This window comes from Heterocephalus glaber, unplaced genomic scaffold (assembly GCF_053883595.1).
Source record: "Heterocephalus glaber isolate CG9 unplaced genomic scaffold, H.glaber_assembly_v1.0 deba00001733, whole genome shotgun sequence".
NCBI classification, from domain to species: Eukaryota; Metazoa; Chordata; class Mammalia; order Rodentia; family Bathyergidae; genus Heterocephalus; species Heterocephalus glaber.
In genome coordinates, this window is record NW_028258444.1 from 9,992,646 (window position 1) to 10,013,346 (window position 20,701).

A 20,701-nucleotide genomic window follows, 5' to 3' on the forward strand; every position below is an offset into this window, starting at 1 on the left:
AATATGCTCTAAAGGTAGATGACTGAAAACATTTCAGATACTTACACACCTAGGCAAGATTTAAAATAAATAATAGAGAATTAAAGACAAGAAAGATTAGATTACATCACTGAATCACTAAATTGCTGTCATCACTGAAAAGACAGTTGGTAAATACCAATTTCTAGTCATCATGCTTTCTTGAAAATGTTGCTCCTTTATAGCTATTTCTTAAAAAAAAGAGAGAATTAAAATGTTTTAAATGAACAGATTATACAATCCAGAAGCAGTTGATAAGATCAAGTAATTAGTCATAAAACTTCCAAAACAAATTTACTATTTTTATTATGAAATGGAAATATAAAGTCTTTGATCTCTAAATATAGACATATTTAGAATGAATATCTTTATAAATTATATCCTAATTTGGCCAAGTTTATTGCTATAAGTGTTCAAAGAAATCCCAATTTTTAATAAAATTCCTAGTTATGTGTTACTTTGTAATATGTGGTAAAATAACTTAATGCTTCAAGGTTCCTCTTGTTTTTCCAATTTTGAAATCGTGTTGAGATAAGGAAATAAGATGTTTTATTCAATTCAATTCATAGTCAAAAAGTTAATTGAGTATCTACTAAGTAAAAAGTGCCACATAGTGGTTATAAAAGTGATAAACATCAAATAAGTAATTTTCAAGAATTTGGATTTTTATATGGAGATTTAGAAAGTGAAATTAGCCTCTCACAGCTTCTATTTTCTGCTAATTTGCAGGCAACAGATGGATTGGAGCAGGATATAGGAGTAAGGAGTTATATAAGTTTGGATTTTGAGAACACATTTTAAAAGACAAATGTTAAAAATAAAAGCTATGAAAAGGATTGAGCTTTAAAGTTTTTGGACAAAATGACACTTGACAGGTCTAAACCCTGATATATCTGTATGGAGATCAGTTTTCTTCTATTACAGAAGTCTAAGGTACACATTTGTAAAGAGGCACACAATGCCCAGTTGGACAAGATCCACTAAATCACTGATGCAGGAAGAAGCCCTGTTGTTGAAAATATGACAAATTGTAGAAGACATTTTACATTCAATCTTCTTTGAAAATTTGTCCTTGTAAGTATTTCTTCTATAGTTAAGAGTAATTGTAAACATCGCGTGAATTTCTAGTTGATAGTTGCAAGGAATTTTAGGGGCCATCATTGCTAAATATTTGTTTCTTGCTGTTCCCATCAATAACTTCATGAAGGTACAATTCTCACAGGTGCATCCACGGACTACACAAGGCCCTGTCTCAAACATAACAATTACTATAACTATAGTCTGACATCGTCATACTAAAAAGCATAGAGCTAAAATCTAAATTTTTGAGTTACATCAACAGAAGGTAGGTAAAGAGCTAACTATTGCACACATTGATTGTATCTGCTTTAGGCTGCCAGGTGGATGGAATTATAATGAAGCCAGTAAAGATATCAACAAAATGACTCAAACTGGGTATCATATGTAGTCTACTTGGGCTGCTACAACAAAATGTCATAAACTAGGTAGCTAATAAATAGCTGAAAATTATTTCTCCCAGTTCTGGAGGCTAAGAAGCTGGAGATTGAGGAGCTGGCAGATTTGGTATCCAGAGAGGGCCAACTTCCTTGAGGACAGTACCTGCTTGCTCAGTCCTAGTGGAGAAAGTGCCCAGTTAGCTCTCTAGGGCCTCTTCTGTAAAGGCATTGAGGTCATTCCTGAGACCTCTCCCCTCACGGCCTAATCACCTGCCAAAGGCCCCACCACTTAACACTATGGTCTTGGGGGGTAATATTTCAATGGGAATTGGGAGAACAGAGATATGCAGAACATAATGTATATCAAATAATGTCTCATTATCTAGTGCTGTGTAGGTTATGGATTGTGCAGTTTGGAGGTAGATAAAGTGCAATGTCTGTGCACTATTCCTTACATTTCCTCTAGCTTTTAACTCTTTCCTTTATATTACTGACATAGATGATTCCAGTGTTTAGACCTGGAGCGATGATAGGCTTTGTTTGACTGTTGATTTTATTATATATATAGATATTTTATTTGTTTAAAGGGATTAAATAGATTGATCCTAAAAGATATTTAAGTCACACTGTCTTAAATATCAGTGATTAATGGAAAGAGGTTGGGCTTTTGTTACAAAATTGGCTTGAACTGATTCTTGGTTTTGTCATAGTTGCAGCCAAATCACTTATCTTCTCTGGATCTGTTTCCTCACCTATGAAATGGAGGTGATAAATATATTACCATGGTGTGGTGAGGGTTGAATGACATAGTAAATAAACATGTAGTACAAGGTGTGATTAGAAAGCACAGTAAATTTTTAAATTTAAAAGTATTACAACAGAAGACACTTTGCCATTAATCCCATAAAAATAATTTATTTCAAACACACTTATCTAATCATTCTTGCCACTTTCTGAAGCAGTTCTGGAAGTCCTCCTCTTTCATAGATGTCTTTAGCTGTGCTATCACAGCTGCCTGAATGTCCTGAATCAATTAAAAACATTTACCTTTCAGAGGAGATTGGGCTCGTTCAGGGTGGTGTGGCTACAGACACTTATATTTGACACTGGAGAAGAACTAGAAGTCACATGGTACCAGATCTGCTGAACAGGGCAGATAAAGACACCTTGTAATGTTATGAGCCTGCCTTTCCATTCAGTGGCACTCAGTAGCAGCGTTCAGCATATTCCTGATCAGACCTCTTAAAGGCACTCATGAAAGAGGACTTGCAGTACTGCTTCAGAGGGTGGCAAGAATAATGGGAGAAGTGTGGGTGAAGCAAGAAAGAGTATTTTGAGGGGGATTAATGGTAACATAATAATTTTTAAAAATTTAAACCGTATATTTTCACCACTTTGCATATAGTGTAGGACATGTACTATAATAGGAATTGCGGAAAATTTTCGGCTTTTCTTTATAAACCACTGGTAGTGTCACCTTCTGTTTCTTCAGATAAATGTTTTTAACACAGTGTTTATTGTATTCACTTTTTCATTCTGGACACTGAGCACTTCAGTGGGGCCATCCTGGGTTGTTGATGGTCTGAGCCACACTGAAGATCTTACTGAGCTAAGGTGGACCAATGTCTCTCAGAATGCCTCCCCGAAGGAATCTGGCCTAAGATATACAACAAGAGAAAGGCAGGAATGAAGCAGCAGTTATTCTTTCCTCTTGGAACCTCTCTGTAGGGCCTTTTGTGATTGCAGCTCCAATATAGTCACACATTTGCTTGCTCTGGTTGTTGGCCAGAGGCAGCTAAGCACAGAGTTCCTCCAACTCCTGCTAGATCTCTCACATCCGCTATCTCCTGGGCTGGGACTAGGTTGAGCTCTGTGATGAAGATGTCTCATGTTTCCTATGGTTTACCTGCATCATCGAAATGGGCACATTGGAGGAAAGAAGAGAGCGCTAGAGGTTCTGCCTCAGCCTGTTTGTCCCTGCTCACCCCAGCAGTTCTTGCCCAGTGAGGTTGCTTTGTCTCTTGTCAAGTGCACCCTCTCTTTACACTTACCTGTCCTACCCACCAAGCATAAGGAGCGTTCATAAATTGTTTAGCCAGCACCATAATTATCTAAGCCTGACTTCTATAATCCCAAATTCTGTTATTCCAGCTGTTCCTCAAAGTCCTCAAACTGATTGCTATAGCTACCAAATATGAAATCTCTCATTTTGTAATATAAATATTTTTAACTCCATGTTTTAAATTTTACTCCAAAATTCTTCTAGGTAACAAATAGGTAATAAACATAAAATAATGAATTCCAAAAGGGTGCACGCACGCACGCGCACACACACACGCACACACTATACTCTCACTAGAAATTAGCTGACCATTACATCACCTAAGCATCCTGACCTGGTTAAGCACAGCTTGTAGAGACTTGACAATCTGTGTCCACCAAATTTAACCTAAAAGAATACCTCAGTACTCATCCAGAAAGGATTAGGGGTCTGTTATTCATTTCATTTTGTGCATTCATTCAATAAATATGGATGGACTGAGATAACTCTGGTGTTTCAGTCATTCCCAGCAGTATGGCTGCTGGCTTTGTCTACAGGCAGTATCCACTCTGTCCAGCAGATCTAGGTTGACTGGGGCCCAAGAGATAGATGTTACAATTTCTCAATATCCTTATACTAACATCACCTCACATTTGCTCTGCATTTATTGATTTATCAAGTTTTAACAGAGAGCCAGCTAAGTTATCAGGTAAGATTTTGTCACTGCCATTCTGAAATTTGGAATATCTTAAGAAGATAAATTCATAGAGTATTAGATATATACATTCCTATGGTGTCCTGAGAAATACCACAGATAGGAAGAAAATGAAAAGTAAATGAAATAATTTGTATCCTATTTGTCAATGCAATGAAAATAAACTTTAACAGAGATCTCAAATGTAAAACTTAAATATAGGATCAAAACCACATTGTGCATTTTCTTTAACTTTAGTGTGATAGTGTAATAATCAAACATTATAAGAAAATAAAAACTTGTACAAGCTTTGATCAAAGATAATGATTGTCGCCAATATTTTAGAAAGACCATATACAAATTATACTGACACATCTACAAATAAATGTACATGTATATATTATGAAATGAGTATTCACTTACAAACTTTTGGCCCACAACAATGTGATATAATGGCAAATATCTGAATATACAAAATACAGGGGGAAAGTAGTGCTATTTTCCCCAAAAGTTCATTACAGCCCATTATGCTCAATGGAATCTCGGAATCAAGCACATATTTATGGACACACATGAGTCTTCCTATGGTGAATGAACTGGGACACATGAGAAACCAAGCTTCTGGGAACTGAGAAGGTTCTCCTGGTTGCAGGGGATGTGTAGCAGTTTGTTCTGTTGTGAACAGAAATGAATTTACATAGATTGTGAGTCACTGCTTTAACAGAGTGCTGAATAAGCTTACAGTCTAAAGCCATTATCCAGTTTCCCAAAGCCAGCTTTTACTAGTATGTGCTCCAAGATGGGAATATTGGTGCCAAATGGCCATTTTGCTGGTGCTTGCCCCTCCAAGCCCCGCACTCAGTGTAGCTGATGTCCAGGGGTGAAGGGCATTGCGGAAGCATTTTCTTAACAAACTTCTAGCTCTTCATTTTCTACTAATTGTTGTGCTGATGGGTTCTGAGTGCTTTTGTCATGTGTCAGTCTGGATTAGATTCTGTTCAATATTTTCCTTTGTTTTTTCTGTTCTCTTCTGACTGAGGTATAGAGAAAAGAGTTTTCTCTTACATTCTCCCATCCTCTTCACTATTGCCCATAGAACATTTTTTTACTACCTCAAGCAGATTATGCATGGACTGAAAAGCATAGTAAGAGGTACAGAGATGACATAGTCAGGTCAGATTTTTACAAATAATATTTTCAGCTTTAACTATTTGAACAGATATTACTACTTAGATTTGTCTTAATTGTTAACAATAGGATCAGCTTGGTTAATGGAGAATGATTACAGTATTAAAAATTAATAAGGACAGTCATTCCTTTCATGAAGAAAAATATTGATTTAAAACCTTTGAAGCTTATGACCACATCTTGTGAGTTGTGCCAAGAGAATCTCAAAATAACCTATTCATTGAAAAGTAGATTTTATTATCCAAGCAATAATCAATCAGCATATGAACATATTAAAAATGTTCTTACTTAGTTCATATTTAAAGACAGGTGGATTCTTTGGAGTCACCTTGTATGTATAGCTAAAACCAAAGTAAAATTATTTTTCAGACTTTAATTTGGGAAGGTAATTTTTCTAACTCTAAGATAGTATTGCCTGATAGTTAATTCGTAACTGTAGGATATCTTTTCTATTAATGCTATATGTGATATAGGATTTCACATGAAGATAATATATCCCTATAACAAAAAAGTATTTCCTATTTACCCATTTTATGTTCCTATTTTATAAGCTTAGTTATAAGCTTGGTTTAAACGTCACTTACTCCCCTCTGATATTCCTGATCTCTAATGAGTCCCAATGCCTGGTACTCTGATCTCCTTTATTTCCTATGTAGTCTCAGCAGGTCTTTGCTAGACTCAAGGATTCTAGAGAATCCTTAGTAACTTCTAACATTTTATGTGCAGTTCTGACCTCAGACTCTAACTCCATCCCTTTTCCTGACATTTCCAATTTGATATTTAATAGGCACTTCCATATCTCAAAACAAACTTGATTTTCAACTCCTGTCACCACAAGTATTCGCACATCTCAGGAAATGACAATTCTGTTCTTCCAGTTGGCAGGGCCAAACCTTTGAGGTCACTCTTGTCTCCATTTCCAATAATTTACATGTGTGCAGCATCACCATTTAGTTTACTAGTCCGAGTTCTCTAGAGAAACAGCACCAGTAGGATGTATATCTACATAGATGAGAAGGGCAGTTGGCTTCTGCAGTTCAGCAGCTGAGAAATTCCCCAGCATGACACCTGCAAGCTAGAGACCCAAGAATGCCAGAAGTGTGGCTCAGGCCAAGTTCAATGGCCTTAGGACCAGGGAGGCTGATAGTGTAACTCAGTTTGAGGTCAAAAGCCTGAGAACCTGGGGAAGGGACCACTGAGGCAAGTCTTGGAATCCAAAGATTAGCAAGCCCAGAGTTCTCATGTCCAAGGCAGTATACAGAGTGTCCCAGATCTCAGAGAGATTAATTTACATTCTGTAGTTTTTCTTTCTGAGGTACCAGCTGGTTGGATTGTGCCTACCCACACTAATGGTAGATATCCTTAACAGGTCCCGCAGACACTTGCCTTAGATCTTTGCACTTGCTGGTCCCTCCCCTGGAAGGCCTTTTCCCAGATATACCATTAACTTGACCTTCACTTTGTATTGGTCTCTGATCACATGTCCCCTTACTGAGGAAGCCTTCCTCTGTCTTCCCATAGAATATTCTCTAGTCTCCTAGCAGTGCATTGTATTTCATAACATCCTTATCAGCTTTTGTGCTATATATCTGCTGGTTTACTGCATTTCTTCTCATTAGAGAAGAGCATTTCTCACCACAGGAACTTCACCATTTTGTTCTAGGACCCAGAACAGTGCTTCCTCCTGTTGGGCATTTAATGAAAATTTGTTAAATGAAGGAATGGACAAATGAATTATATCAACAAACACACTTTGTATACGTATTGTACTTTTCAATCCTTGAGAATTCAAACATAAATTAACAAAAAAGGAACTAGGCCTTCAAATGGGAGAGACAGACATACATAAAGTTAACTAGAATATGATTTGACAAGTACCTCCTGTAGTAGTCTTATAAAAAGTTATGGACATACTGATGTAGGTATAGTTGGATTAAATGATAGGATATCTAGGATTAGTGTCAAAAGAATTTGGGGCATAGGGTTTAGTTTATGTAAATAGAATGATGCTCATGATTGTTGAATCTGTGTAATGGAGTATGCAAGGATTCATTACCCTGTACTTTCTAGTTTTAAAAATGTTTGATAATTTACACTTTAAAAGTTAAACACACAAGTTGTGCATCACAGTATAATGGATGAAACAGTAACTGTCTATGGTGGCAGGGAGTCTTTCTAGCAGGAATGGGTTAGGCTAGGTACTCAAGGAAATCAAGGAAGAACTCATTAAAGTGGAGAGCAAACAAATGAGAGACTGCCCATCCTTATGCCTCTGTCTACCCTGCAAAGGATGAACACACTGCTTGGATGTGGCGTCATATGTAATTAAATTAAATGGGTTGATAGAAGGTGAATTAGAGGAGCAGTTTGGGGGAAACACTCAAGGATCTTGTTTAGAATATGGACTAAGATGGAATTATTCATACTCAGCTGAAAGCCAGCTGAGGTTCTAAGACTTCAAAACTTGGGGGTAGCAATTTTAATAGCATGCAGACCAAAGTCCTTTTGGTAGGGAGAAGAAATGTTATCAAGAGCAGAGAGATTTCTCCAGCTTCAATATGTTGCTTTGAGTGTGATTTGCCTGCTTTATTAACAGCACTTGCTGTGATGTCCATCTGTAGAAGAATATCTTAAAATTAATAAATGTTATGTCAGTAATAAATGTAGTTTTGTTTATCTCAGTGTATATGGCAAAATTTTCAAAGGATGGTATAGTTGATAGTGCACTTCAAAATTCACTCTAGATTGAAAAGCTGTGATGATGCAATAATCATATTTTTGGCAGTTGATTATATTGTGTAGGTAGATACAAGTGGATATTGATGTCTATCTACTCCTCTGAGGACATTCTTTATAAAAAGCTTCTTCATGTTATTGGGTTCTTTCAGAGGTAGTTTTTGTCTGAAATATTTAGACAAAAATATTTTGGGGCCTGTTGCCTTGTGATATTTTGTGATGCTATTGCTATTAGTAAGCTTTTCCGTAGACTTGTTTTAATGGCTAGAGGGGAAGAGGAGGTAATAAGACCCGGGAAAATGATGAAGTCAGTGTTGGGCACTGGAATCACAACCAATTTCACTAAGGCATCTGTTTCTAGTCTCATTTTCTTTATATTCTAAACCTGCCCTGCTTGGTAAGAATTATAAAGCAGCAACTTTACAACTTTACATTTTTAGCTTCAACTTTGTTATTCTTAATGATTCAGGACCTCTAATTGGTCTTATTGTACAGTGAATGTGAAATATAATGAAGAAAATTTTCTCTAGATTGCTTCAGAAGCTAGAAGCATTTCTCTGTACAAATAACCATGTACATTTTCCTCCATCTACACTGAAAGGTAAGTAGATAATGCTATATTGCATTATCAGCCATAATATTTTGCTACATTTTATTTTTAAGCATTTAGGAATAAGTCATACATCCATCCCTTTATATTTTTATTCAACAAGCATGTTAAAATCTAATATAGCCAGTGTTCTGAGCTAGGTGTTCCAAGGAATATTATGTTGATGAAAACATGGACTCAAAGTATTTTAAGTTTAGTAATAGGATTAACAGGTACACAAATAATTATTGCCCAATGTAGAATATGCTAAGTACTGAGGAGTGATGTGTCTTATCTGACCAAAGTGAAGAGAGCTCTCAAAAGAAGATAATGATATTGCCAATAGCTATATCTTCTGGTTGCGGGATATAGACGGGAAGACTCCATTTCCTAGGAAGCTGCTAGATATGCAGACTCCCAGACCCCATCCAGGCTAGCTGAATCACAATCTTTGGAAGTGTGGCCTTGGAGCCTATGTGATAGCAATCTGATTTTTACACATGCTAGTACAGGCCTCTGACCATTGAAGCTGCCCTGTATAAACTGATTATTGATTGAATTTTCTGTAAGGAGGGTCATTTAAAATGCTTTGTGTAACAATCAACAAGTGGGATCTCTTCTTATTAAAAAGCTTCTGCACAGCAAGAGAAACCACCAGCAGTGTGAAGAGACAACCCACAATGTGGGAAAAAATCTTCACCTGCTCTTCCTCAGACAAAGGTCTACTATCTCCAATCTATAAAGAACTTGAAAAGATCAGACCTCCCAAATTTAAAGACCCAATCCGAATATGGGCATCTGAAATGAACAGACATTTCTCACACAAAGAAATAGAAATAGCAAATAAATACATGAAAAAATGTTCAATATCACTGGTCATTCGAGAGATGCAAATGAAAACAACGCTGAGATTCCTCCTCATTCCAGAAAGAATGGCTGCTATCATGAAATCAACCTATAACAAATGCTGGTGGGGCTGTGGGGAAAGAGGAACCCTGCTCCACTGCTGGTGGGAGTGTAGACTGGTGCAAGCACTGTGGAAATCAGTATGGAGATACCTCAAAGAACTAGGACTGGAAGTCCCATTTGACCCCCTATTCCACTGCTGGGGATCTTCCCCAAAGAATTAAAAGAATCATACCACAGTGATATATGTGCACCCATGTTCATGGCAGCACAGTTTGTGATAGCTAAAACTTGGAAACAGCCCAAATGCCCATCAACTGGAGACTGGATAAAGAAAATGTGGGGTTTTTTTTATAAAATGGAGTTCTACTCAGCCATAAAAAATGAGAAATTAGAGACATTTATAGCTAAGTGGATGTACATTGAGGCGATACTCTTAAGTGAAATAAATAGGACACACATGTATAAATATCGAATAGTTTCTCTGGTGTGAGAAACTGAAAGTGTAAGTAAGGACTAAATGTATAATAGGTAATGTGAAATAGGAAGAAAAGGGGCAAAGGGGAAGGAAGTGGGAGGGCTAGGGGAAAGGATAGAAGGGAATGGGATTAATATGAGAAAATGGAAAATAGGAACAAAATCTTTGTAAATAGGGAGGAATGGAGGGGTTGAAGGGAGGGCTGGGGAAGGGTGAAAAATAAGAACCAAGAGAGACTATGTAAAGGTGTAAATTTCCAATGATAAATGTCATTATATTGTATACCTAAAATGTACCAATGATTAGAATGAATAATCGATAATGCAAAATAGGAAGAAAAGGTCCAAAAGGGTAGGGGTAGTGGGAGGGCCAGGGGAAAGGAAAGAAGGGAAAGGACAAATGATGAGAAATGGAAAAATTGGAAATAAAGTCTTTGTAAATAGGGAAGGGTGGAGGGCGTGAAGGGAGGGCTAGGAATGGGGAAAAAATAAGAACCAAGATGCATTATGTAAAGGTACAATTCCCAATGAGAAATGTAATTGTGTTGTATACCTACAATATACCAATAAAAGAATTTAACAAAACAAAACTAAACTAAAATAAGATGCTTTGTGTGATAAGCACGAGTTCTTTGGATGTAGTAGGACTCACTGAGCACTGCCCTATGCTTTTCTACAGCATGAACTTAGCTTTGTTTATGACTGCCTTGGAAAACGTAGTGCATCACTGACATATTAATTGTTATATGGTTCTTGGTGTTGTAGAATTGGAAAGGGGATAGAAAGTAAAGTGAAGTAAGAGAATTTAAAAAAAACTATGCATTACTCCCCCATCCCTTTAAAAAATGTGTATTTTAGAAATATAGTTAAAAGTTTTTGAAAAGATAGCAAAATAGCCTTGGTTTTCTGGTTGGCAATTTGGAATACAGGTGTTTGAAAAATTGATTTTAAGAGTAAGGCTCACACTAGGATTGTAGAAAATTTGAATTTAAACTAAGAAGATTACAGCATTCATTAAACCATCAGGCATTCCTAAAGCACTGGCTTAGGTCTATGTGTGGAGAGTGCACAGATGTGACATTTATTGGTCTGTTGTTTTAGGCAGTTGAGGGAAACAGGAAATGGCCTTGCAGAGCAAGCTGCACTGAACTAAAATCACACAGTTGTTACAGGTTCACTTTACCACCTTGTCATGTCACTTAAGTGATGCTTCCCAGAGGCTTAGCAACTGCATTTAAAAATATTGCTATGTGTTTCACTTCAGCAAATAATAGTTTGTGAAAATTATACCTATGCTTCAGGAGGCATTTTGTTAAACATCTTTCCAGTCAGACAGGATAAAACTCCAAGTGCTGAATGAAATGTGGAATCTTATGAGTTACCAAGATCGTCTAGAATCAAATGAGAAGTTTTGGAGCTCAGTTTGATTTCATCACCACGGATGGTACACCACACACTTTATGAGTTGCATGCGATATACTGAAAATAGACATACTGCAGATGACAAGAAAAGTAGCATTTTAAATCCCTGAAAAGAAAAAGTTTACTTAGCATAAAGTGACTAAATCTAGTAAGTTAGTGAAATAGGGAATAATAGCTGAGCTTTTATCCTCCTGCTCAGGAAAGCCTGTGTGAAATTGTGAGTTTAGAATAGCAGTAATTAATCATTATTGGAGACTGTCAGAAAAGAGCATAGGTCATTTATGTTACTGATTGCAGTATGCAGTTTTTGACATTTAGTATGAGCTCTAACATATTTCATATATAACAATTAACCAAATATGCAAACATCTGGAAAGCAGTCTGCCAGCATTCTTTAGAAATGGTATAAATTAAAAAGTATATACAGTGTGTGTGGGTGTGTATACACCCACACACACGTTATTTGACAGTCATGTTAGTGTAATTATAGAATATATTTTAAAAATATAGATAATTCACATAATATAAGATGACTGTCCCCAGAGTGATTTATATGATGTTATCATTACCTACAACCTGATGACAGAGCAATATTTATTTGGTAATGACCAGAAGCCATTAAATGTCATAATTAAGATATGAACCATGGATGCATTACAGTTAGGTAGAATCAGTGGCCTTTTTTAGTTTCCCAGTGTTTGTTTTAAATTGCTTTGAAGTAAAATCTTCTTGAGTATTATTAAAATGTAATGGCTATACATTTATTATACATATGCAGGCACACTACACACAGAATCAGCTGCTAAAAGAGATAGTTATTTCATACGGGCATGAAGATATGTATGACAAAGTGCCTTGAAATGTGATGTATATATATTTATATAGGACAAAAAGTATAATCACATTAGTACTGTGTCTTAGTCCAATTTCTGTTGCTGTAACAACATACCCAAGAATAGGTAATTTATAAAGGAAAATTTGATTTTAGTTCATGATTCTGTTAGTTGGGAAGCACACGAAGCAGCAACATGCTTCAACACATGGCAGAAAGCACAAGGGCAAGTGGGAACATATAGAAGAGATGAAATAGGAAGGGCAGTCTGCTTCATGGTGAAACACAAAGGGAAGACTGTTGTGTCACCTCTCTCAGGTGAGGGGGGAATGGGTCTTGAATGATTTATCATAGAGCATAAATATAAAAAAGTAAGATAGAGATAAAATAGCCAAGGCATTTCTTGTTAGTATATTCTAGGTACAGCATTTCAGAGACTTCTACTTTCCCGGAAAATGGTTTTGGGAAATTCCTCAAACTCACTTTCATAGTAACTAATCTGGTCCCTTGATAGAGGCATTAATCCCTGTCAGTGACCTAATTGTTTTTAAAAGCCTCACCTCCCAATACCATCTCAACAGTTATCAAATATCAACCTTTGGGGGGGGCAAACCATATTAAACCTTGGCAGTATATAGTAGATACTAAACACACTACATGAGAAAGCACCTTGTTACCTATTAAAAGATTCCTGTGTTGAGAGTGACATGTAAATATACTATATATCCAAGAAGTTGCTTAGGGGGAAATAAATTTCTATTTGGGAGCTTTCATACTTTTTGAATGCCCCTGGAAATATGGCAGTATACTGCTCTATAACCTGTGGTCTGATTTTATTACTGAATTGTGGGGATTAGATAACAGAGCTGAACAGATAGCTTTGACACTGCAAAGAAGTCAGAGGTCGGATGACAGAAACAATTGTGACGCCCTGAAAACACCATCCCCTCGCTAATCCAGGTTGCTTTCAGCCATAATTATTTAGGAAGCACAGCAAAGGGCTCACCACTATCCAGTGTTAACATACCCTTTGCTATCTTCTGAGGTATAGCGCATAAGTGCTGAATTCCATAGAGCTTTCTTGGGCATGCTCAGTAGTTACGCTTATCCTTGAACCAAACAGGAGTTTTGAGGAGAAGTATTTAGATCTACATTAGAAAACCATACCCAAAGATGCAATTTCAAGGATCGGTTGGTTAGGGTACTGAGAAAAAGTGGCTATAAGTAGACAATTCAAAATGCACAGTCTAGGTGAGAAATTATGGTAGCCATGTGAGTTGAATGTAGTACGAAGAGTATAGACTGAGAAAGTACAGAAAAGGCGAAAGCATTATAATATGGAGAGACCTTAAAGAGGAGAGGAGAGGATTAGACACCTCAGAGATTTATAAGTTATTCTACTGGATGAATAGTCATGCTATTTCCTAACATGGGAAGAGGGTAGATTTGATGTAAGTATCCCAAAGGTTCTTAGGTGCCTCTTGTGTTGGAAAGGCCTGAGACACAAGAAGATATTCAAGGAAATATTTAATGTAAAAGTCTGGAGCTAGTTATTATCTAGCAACATGAATGAATCTCTGTTGGCTGCTATAGCAAAATACTGTAAACTGGGTAGCTTCTAAACAACAAAAGTTCATTTATTTTAGTTTAAGAGACTGAGAAGTTGCAGATCAGCTTGGCACCGTGTGCATGCTGGGGAGGCCCCCTTCCATGACATTTTACTATGTCCTCATATTTCAGGAGGAGCAAGGACATTCTCTGGAACTCACTTTATAAAGGCACTGATCCCATCAGTGGGAGCCCTGCCCTCCTGAACTAATAAAGTCCCAACATTTCACCTCCGAGGACCATCATGAGATATGTCTAGAAACAATACGTGGATTTTGAGGGACACGAAAATTTAGCTTATAAGAGTATGTGAGGCAATTGTACAAGGAAGCAGCTGAAGCCCAGGGTGTGAATAATGAGATGTCCTTTGAACAGACTCTATAGGGGAAGGGTGAGTCTCCAGAAAATGCAGTAGTTAATGGCCTTGTGAAAAAGAGCCTGTGGAGGCAAAGCAGAAATGGCCAGGGAGACAGGAGTGAAACATGAGTGTGGTATGATGGAATTTAGTCAATGATTGGCCACGAGATTGAGCTTTTCAATTGTATTTCATTCATGTTTATTTTGAAATTATTTCACTTTTAGTTAGAAGTATTTTCAAGTGGAGATGAATTGTGATTCATTTGTCCCTTTTATCTGTCCTCTCATTTTGTCTTCCTGTGAACGAGATCCAGCTGGTAGAGAAACTACAAGTATCTTAGACATTGCCTAGGTTTATCAGTTTAGCCATGTTAGCAGCTAATATTTATTCCCTTATTTTGTGCCTGTGCTAATTCTTTAAATGTATTATGTTATTTAATTCTTTAACAAACCATCCACAAACCCAAAATGCTCCTAGATCTAAGACTTTAGGACTCAAAATGTTTCAGATTTCACTTGAGACTTGGCAACTTCAGATTTCACATTTTTGGGTTAGCGATGTTCAACTGATAAAGTCTATGAAAATATTTCAAACTCAAAATTTCTCCCAAATCTGAAACACTTCTATGCTGAAGTATTTCAAGGAAGGGACACCTAACCTGTATGACTATCCTTTTTATAGATGAAGAACCTGTAACAGAGGACTTGAGTGTGTTTGGCATGATCACATAGCAGAAAATAGGACCTGGATTAGCATACAGGGAGTTGTGTTTGACATACACACTGCTATTTGTGGATTACTCTATCATTACTGGCCTGACTCTGAAGGTGGCAGAGATTATATGGACAGTTTGTATTTTCTGAAACCAAAGTAGTTTGTGTCATGTTGTAAATTATGAATGTACTTTTCCTATCCATTCTTTTAGTATCCAATGAGAAACATTTATGTCCTATTTAATTTTGGGGCTTTTCAGCTATTGATATATATGATCTCAGTATTTTATCCTGATAAATGAAAAGAAGAACAGGAAAGAGGGAGTGAAAGGACAGAGAGAGGGAAAGGAGGAAGAGAGAGGGAGAATGCAGTCAGAACATATACTAAAAAGGAAATACTTCATTTGACACATAATTTACAGTAGGGTCATTCATAATACAAGCCATGTTTATGGATTAACTATAAGAAATCTTTGCTCCTATTAAAAGAGCATAACTCAAGGTGAAAATAAGTAGGTATTTTATAATTAGTGTAATTTTAAATCAAAATATTTGACAAAACATACTCTTAAAGTTAAGAATTAAAATATGAAGGTATATTCATTCATTCTATAAACATTTAGTGCATAGGTTGCTGAGACACCATTCTAGTGCCAGTAACATAATGATAAACAAGTGGAACTTGTGTGGAGTTTATAGTCTGACAGGAGATGTGGCAATACATACATAAGCCAAAGAGTGTATAACAGTCTGATGGTGACATATTCCCTGATGAAAAATGCCCAATAAAGAGGGATGGAAATGATGGAGGTACTTACTGTTCAGTTAATGTTGCTGATGATGGGAATGGACAATACAGACTTCTAGTTTTTGGTTCTTATGTTGTTAGGGATATTAGTATGTGGTATCTAGAAGGAAAAGTAGCAAACACTACTGCAGGATGAACCATCAGTTTTGAAAATGGCATACATTTAGAAATTAACCCACACTTAAAACACGTGATAGAGATGGGAAACAAACCCACCAAAATAGCAGATACTAATAGCTATAACTGGCTGATTTTTATTTTCATCTGTATATTGTAAGCAATTTAAAAAGTTTTATGAAGCCTAATTTTTTTTAAATTTTTGAGACAGGGTCTCACTATGTAGTTCAGGCTGGCCTTGAACTCATTATGTAGCCCAGGCTGGCCTCGAACTTGTGGTGATCCTCCTGCCTCAACCTCTGAGTGCTGGGATTACAGGCATGCGCCACCACGCCCAGCTTTGTGATGCTTAATTTTATAATAAAAATTTTATATGACACTGTTGAAAAAAAGACAGAATGGAAAGAGAAGGGAGGAAATGAAGAATAAGAGAAGCAGTCAGAAATAGACATAGAAAATACAAAGAAGCAGTAAGAAACAATGTTCATGTTAAGAAAAAGATGCAGAGAGAGGGAGACACATTTTTATACATCTGCTGATACATTATCTCCATGGCATAGCCTTTAGGAAAAGCCACTGGAGTTCATAATGCTACATTTTTACAGGATAAGCATGTCAGGGAATGCTGATCCTTGTGGTTGCTTGTGTTGGTTGCCATTAGATTGAGAATCGGCTCCGCTCTTGATAGTAGAATTGACCCCAGAAGTAATCCCAAGCCAGACTCTTGCAGGAGTTCTTGGATGGTCTTTGTGGTGGACTCTAATCATATATGTGGCATATAAGAGGACAGGGACTTTAAGATACAACAGAAACAAGTCTTCAAACTATGTTAAGAATTTCCAATAAAATAAAACTTTTAAAAATGAACGTACTGGCCCCACTAATTATATTATCTCATGTAATCATTTCACATGCAAGTTTAGTCTGAGGGTTTACTTTTTCAAGCTAATGAGCTTAGTTTTTAGCTCTGGTGATATCCTTATCGGTAACTATTTCACCTACTAGGATTATAAATTCTATTTATTTTGCAAGTAAATCTCCAGAAATCAAAGCATCAGTTATATGTGGCTTTTTCATCTCTTTTCTGATAAGCTTCAGAGAAAACTGACCTTGAAAAAACAGCCTAGAATCAAACCAGTTCATTTTCTACTTTATTTTAGAGTACTCCTAGTGAATAAATTTGTTTTGAATATCTGAGACTCACCTTTCAATTGTTTTTATATTTGATTACTGAAAAAAGATCAAATATATTTTCTATCAAAACGCTGAAAATAATTCATATTATGAAAGTGGGATCTTTCAGACAGATTTCTTTTGGCCAATTCATTGGATCATATTTTTAGCAAGAGTTGCTTTTTGCATTTTATTTCTGCTTATATAACAACAGGAACAATAGTATTTTGCACGTCCTATTTTCCAGCGCATCCTATTTTCATATAATTTCTGGTATGCAGTAGAGATGTGGAGAAGGGGTGGTGAGAGGGGTCCATTAAACAAAAGCTATAAGATGTGCCATAATCTGGGTGATTTCTGATTAAACAAGAGAATGCTAATGAGTTAAATTGTCATAGTTTGTTCCATTCTGAAAATATGGAAATTCAGATTGTAGCAGATCCAAACTACGACTCCAGGGATACAGGAATTAGTGCAATGTTATGCATTTTTGTTTTATATAATAGGATTACGTAGCCAACCTCATATAATTAATTGTAGATACATTCCTTTGTTTTAAAAATGATTATTTACTACCTTTACTACCTAACAAACAGGAAAGAAAAGTCAAATTGATTAGTGCTTCCAAAATATTTTACAAGTCTATTTTGTCCACTATAAGGTTAGAAAGGTATGCTACTCTATTTTAAAAAGTAAGTAGAAAGAATCTTATCTGAACTTAAATATAACAGTTGAAGTAATAATTGGCATCTTCCATAATTTGCATTTCCTTTGACTTACACATAGAGAAACATTTAGCATTTCTCACATTTTCCACTTGAAATAATTCTAAGGACAGAAGGTAACAAATTTATAAGATTAGTGTATTAATATTCTATGATGATGGGCTTTATTTTGGGAAGCTGGTATCTCCATTTATCATATCTTAATTTCAAATTCCTATCTTCTCCTTTTCATCTCCATCTATATATGTATGTATGTATTTTTTAGGTTTTTCACAGAAGAGAAAACATAATATTTATCTTTCTGAGTTTGGGGAGTTATACTCAACATATTGGTTTGTAGTTCCATCCATTTTCTTCCAGATGACATTATTTCATTTTTCTTTATGGCTGAGTAATATTATATCATCACATTTCCTTTGTCCATTCATCTGTTGATTGGCATCTGTGCTGTTTCCACAGCTTAATTATTGTGAATTACATTGATATAAATGTGGGTACATGTGTGTATCACTATGCAGTCCTTAATTGTTATTGAAATATGCCCAAGGGTGATGTTGCGGGCAAACTCTACAAGTTTGCTGTTTTTCTACAAAGTAATCCTGTGTAATAAAGATATTTTTAAATCTTCTATTCTTTGATAAATTAAACTTCATAATGGATGTGCCTCTCCTCTTTAACTACAAATCAACATGTTTCTACTAATTGAGTAAAACTAGCGATACAATATTCTTTATTTTGTTGTGACATGAATACCATGGCACATGTGAGTTTGAGAATTGTTTCCTGTGAGCTCAGGGATATACAAATTGTCTAAGGGTTTGAGAATTCCCTAGAATTCTTCATATTAATTTATGTAGATTTATCACATACTAACTTGTTAGAGTTTGAAAAATGCAGTCAGTACACTTGTGAAGAATACAAACTGCAGCCGTTAGTGGGTGGCAGTTTCAGATTTCTGTAACAAACACTTGGGAACAAGTGTGTAAATCTTGTCCCATATAGATTATTTGTTGGAAATCTAATGACTTATGATAAATATGGTACATGATAAGTCACAGGCCTAATCAAGATTCAGAAATAGATGAAATTAGGTTCCACTCTTATACAAAAGCAGAAGTAACTTCATTTTCTTTTCTGCTTTTTAAAAAATATCTTCAGTTTGGTCAAACTGAACAATTTACAATGAACTGTATAAGAAAGAGCAACACACTCTTACATTAGTGGACCCATGGGACAGAACCAGTGATACTTAGGATGGTGAACCAGAGAAACAGGGCAGTGTGATGTGGCAGACACTGGTTTCAGTGTTGATAATGTTACTACTGGCTCCTCATTGAAATATGGACATTTATCCTGTGACTTCAATTTCTTCTCCCACCTTCATCCCCTCATTGGCTCATGCTGTAATTCCCGTTACACTCCTTCAAGCCTCCCAGAAGTTGGGGTTAGATCCCTGCCTTAGTAACTTTTTTCATTGCTGAGACAAAATACCCAATGCTCAAAGTTAAGGGAGGTCAGGTTTATTTGGTTCACTCTTTGTAGACATTTCAGCCCACAGTCAACTGGCTCTAAAGCAGGGTGGCATGGAAGGACAAGCATTGCAGAGGAGAAACAGTTCATGGCAGGCAGAAGGTAGCAAAGCAAGCAAGGGACAAGATAAGCCTCTTTCTGTCCCTTATATTGTATCCAGGTTACCAGGATTAGGGTGATGCCCAACCAATCAGTGGACTGATTTAGTAATCACCCACCCTTAATCCTAGCATTGCACCATGAATCAATCACGTACTCTAGATTCAGTCACCTCTGAACAAGCCCCATTTATGACTGTATGAAGCTTTGGGTGGACATCTAGACACAGCCATAACAATCTCTAAATTAGTTTCTTCAGCAATTTCAAGACTTCTGGAAGTCATTTTCTGCCTCCTACTGGCACTGATAATACTGTGCTGTAACATGCAACCATGATTCCAGCTCTGCCTGTTGAAAAACCATCACCACATTATCCTGTGGCTGTGCCTGGACAGAAGCAGTCAGTTATGTATGCACAAAGCTAACTTACAAGACCTTTTCTGATATGTTAGTGTACATCTGGTTCTAAGAAGTTTCTTTGATTGTCTTTGTGAAACATCATGCCCTTAGTCTGAATATACAAACATGAGTAGATCAGGGTTAAGGATCTTTAGGAATTCTCAAGTTAGTCAGGGAGAGGAATAAAAAAATATAATATGTGGTAATGTGTAGTTATAATTCACACAATAGTACTTTATGCAGTGGAATTAATGTGGCCTGGGAGGTGCTGGCTAAAAGTTACTGAAGATTCAACCTTGATGGAAAAAGAGGAATTGAGATGATCTTTGTAGAAAGCTTGGATTTTGAAAGGGAAAAATTGCTATTGGTTTAAAGCCACTATTGAGAAAATCCATAGAAATGATCCTTGACAGAATAAATACACTGGCAAACTAGGTAATGGACTAAATACCATTTGTACAGATAGATAAATTTAGAAATTATTTCTCCTTTTAGATTGATTCTTGATGAAACTGATAAAAGTCAAATAGATAACTAGAGCAAGATACGATTTTTGAGTTTTTATGATTAAATTGAAGACTACTTTAAAAAATTAACAGATTGAGCTACTGTTTTAAGTCAGAGTTTTGAAGCAGAAAATTTTAAAGCACTATATATACATAAATACATAAGCGTGTTTAATGTATATAACATATATGGGGAGATATAGATAGATAGATAGATAGATCGATCTATCTATATATATATATATATTCCAAGCTGCATAGAATATGCTATTTAGTGCAGTATACCTAGTGTTAATAAATTGCCT

At 36.2% G+C, this 20,701-nt stretch overlaps 1 protein-coding gene and 1 pseudogene across 4 annotated transcripts in view; both read left to right on the forward strand.

The window, feature by feature from the left end:
* Positions 1–20,701, forward strand: part of Pdzrn4 (PDZ domain containing ring finger 4) — a 390,589-nt gene that overhangs the window by 42,712 nt on the left and 327,176 nt on the right. The gene's annotated exons all lie outside the window — the stretch shown is intronic.
* The window catches only part of LOC147821486 (mortality factor 4-like protein 1 pseudogene), a 73,121-nt pseudogene that overhangs the window by 25,481 nt on the left and 26,939 nt on the right, over positions 1–20,701 (forward strand). Inside the window, exon 1 of the transcript XR_015446908.1 lies at positions 1–20,701. This exon is cut by the window's left edge and continues 25,481 nt beyond it; it is cut by the window's right edge and continues 26,939 nt beyond it. The product of XR_015446908.1 is annotated as a mortality factor 4-like protein 1 pseudogene (transcript).